We start from the raw sequence: 3,434 nt of genomic DNA on the forward strand, positions 1-3,434 counted from the left end.
AGAACCAGGTAGAAGCTGTGTGGCCTCTCTGGCTCTACCTTGAAGGTCACATCATTCCACCTTCACAGAGTGAAGAGTCCCAGCCTGCCCAGATTCAAAAGAAGATAGCATACACGCCACTTCTTTATGATAAGAATGTCAAAGAGAGTGGGGCTATCATTTGGAACTGTCACAGCTACATGATACAGAGCTTAGAAGCAGACCCACACTTATATGGATATTTGATTTATGGTACCTGGGAGATGTGCAGAGAATGGGAAAGAAGATTCAATAAATCATTCAATTGGGGATACCGTAAAGGAGGAAAAAAAGAAAAAGAAAATTGATCCCCTCTCATACCATTCACAAAAATTAAATCCAGGTGGATTATAGATCTAAGACAAAAACCATAAAGTATTTAGAAGATAATATAGAATAGTGGATTCATAACCTAGAGAGGAAAACTGTCACCCACAGAATAGAAGAGCTTCTGTTCTGATAAACAGTACAGAGTGGGAAGACAAACTAGAGTGGGAAATGGAGTTTGAACATACATAACAGGTCAAGGGCTAATAACCAGACTATATAACCCACTGCCATCAGGTCAGCTCTAACCTACTGCCATCAGGTCAGCTCTGACTCATAGCAACTTTATAGGACAGAGTAAAATTGTCCCATACAATTTCCAAGGTTGTAAATCTTTACAGCAGACTGCCACATCTTTCTCCCACAGAGCAACTTGTGAGCCCAAACAGCTAACCTTTCAGTTAGCAACAGAGTGTTTTAATCAGTGTGCAACTGGAACTCCTAAGGCTTTGTATGGTGGTGGTGGTGGTGTGCTGTGGAGTCGGTTCCAACTCATAGCAACCCTGCATCATGTTTATGAGGCTGTAAATCTTTACAGGAGCAAAAAGTCTCATCTTACTCCCACAAAACAGATGGTAATTTTGAACTGTTGACCTTGAGGTTAGCAGCCCAACTCATAATCACTCTGCTACCAGAGCTTTTTAAGACTTTGTATAGAATGACTAAAAACAATTGAAAAAGAAAAAAAAAACACAGAAAATCTAGTAGAAAGGGGGCAAAAGACTCAAATAGGTATGCCACAAAAGAAAATATCCAAATATTCAAATCATCACCTGAACAGTGAAGCATCAACCTTACCCAAATAGAGGCTTGGACTTTGCCCTTGGCTACTGGAAATTGTGCTCTAGGCCCCTGGAATGTCCTGTCTGACAGGAGTGTCTTTGTTTGCCTGGGAGCTTTGGCCATGGGCAGTCAAGCAAGCAATGTGACTTATGACCTAGGCTTTGGACCATTACATACCAGTTCCAATCTCCAACAAAACTGAGGAAAAAGGTTTTAGCCTGGCCTGGGAGAGGAACTGGAGATTAAAAGGAGTCCTGGCGTGGCATTGTGGAATAAATACTGAACCCCAAGGTCGGTTTGAACCACAAGGTCAGCAGTTTAAACTCATCAGCCACTCCTTCGAAAACCTGGTGTGGCGCTGTGGGTTAATGTGCCAGACTGCAAAGCCGTTTGAACTGCAAGGTCAGTGATTCAAGCTCACCCTATACAGGGTCGCTATGGGTCAGAACCGACTCAACAACACTTAACAACAACAACGAGTCAGAAATGACTCAATGGTACTTAACAACACAATGGTGTAGTACTATAGGATACACACTGGACTGCTAATCATAAGGTCAGTGGTTCAAACCTACCAGTCACTCATCAGAAACCCTATACAGGGTCACTATGTTGTTGTTGTTGTTGTCATGTGCCATCGAGTTGGAACCGACTCATAGCAACCCCATACACAGCAGAACAAAACAATGTCCAATCCTGGGCCAACCTCACTACTGCTGCCACACTTCACACCATCAATGATGCCACCTGGCCGATCCATCTCATTTGGGGTCTTCCTTTCTTTCTCTGACCCTCCATCTTACCCAGCATGACATCCTTCTCCAGCGACTGTTCCCTCCTGACAACATGTCCAAAGTATGAAAGATGAAGTTTAGCCATCTTGGCCTCCAAAGAGCACTCTGGCTGCACTTCTTCCAAAACAGATCTATTGGTTCTTTTGGTAGCCCAAGGCACTTTTAGTATTCTCCTCCAACACCACAACTCAAAGGCATCAACTCTTCTATGATCTTCCTTATTCACTGTCCAGCTTTCGCATCCATATGAGGTTATTGAACATACCATGGCTTGGGTTAGGCACATCTTAATCCTCAAGCTGACATCTTTGCTCTTCAACACTTAAAAAAGTTCCTGTGCAGCAGATTTGCCTAATGCAATACATTGTCTGATTTCTTGACTGCTGCTACTGCGAATGTTGATAGTTGATCCAAGAAGAATGAAGTCCTTGACAACTTCAATCTTTTCTCCATTTATAAGAATGTTGTTTATTGGTCCAGTGGTGAAGATTTTTGTTTTCTTGACATTGAGGTACAATCCATACCAAAGGCTGTGTTCTTTGATCTTCATCAGTAAATGTTTCAAGTCCTATTCACTTTCAGCAAGCAAGGTTGTATTATCTGCATATTGCAGGTTGTTAATGAGTCTTCCTCCAATCCTGACGCTAAAGGTAATACAGAAACGGCGACAATCATACATTGACAGAGAACTTCCAGAGGTTCAAGCAGGATTCAGAAGAGGCTGAGGAAGATCCATCTGACATCAGCAATGATATCATTTTTTCTATATTCTCTTAGGGAAATCTGGTGTGGTACCGTGGGTTAATACTCTGGACTGCAAAGTTGGTTTGAACTGCAAGGTCGGTGGTTCAAGTTCACCAGCCATTCCTTGGAAACCCAATACAGAGTTGCTATGGGTTGGAATCAACTTAATGGCACTTAACAAAAACAACATATCCTCTTGTGAATCCAGCTTGAGTTTCTGTCACTTCCTTGTGGATGTACTGTTGCAGCCATTTTTAAATTATATTCAGCAAAATTTTACTTGTATGTGATATTAAAGATTTTGTTAGATGATTTCCACATTCTTTGGGTTATCTCTCTTTGAAATGGGCACAAATATAAAGCTCTTCTAATCAGTTGGCCAGGTAGCTGTCTTCCAAATTTCTTGGCATAGATGAGTGAGCACCTCCAGTACTGCATCAGTTTGTTGAAACATTTCAGTTAGTATTCGATCAATTACTGGAATCTTGGTTTTTGCCAATACTTTCAATGCAGTTTGGACTTCCTCCTTCAGTACCATTGTTTCTTGATCATATGCTACCTCATGAAATTGTTGTTGTTGTTAGGTGCCATCGAGTCAGTAGTGACCTTATGCACAGCAGAATGAAACACTGCACGACCCTGAGCCAACCTCACTACTGTTGCCATGATTGAGTCCATCAATGCTGCCAATTGGCCAATCCATCATGTTGGGGGTCTTCCTCTTTTTCTCTGACCCTCCACCTTACCAAACTTGATATCCTTCTCCAG

This window comes from Chrysochloris asiatica, unplaced genomic scaffold (genome assembly GCF_000296735.1).
Source record: "Chrysochloris asiatica unplaced genomic scaffold, ChrAsi1.0 scaffold00161, whole genome shotgun sequence".
Classification (NCBI taxonomy): Eukaryota; Metazoa; Chordata; class Mammalia; order Afrosoricida; family Chrysochloridae; genus Chrysochloris; species Chrysochloris asiatica.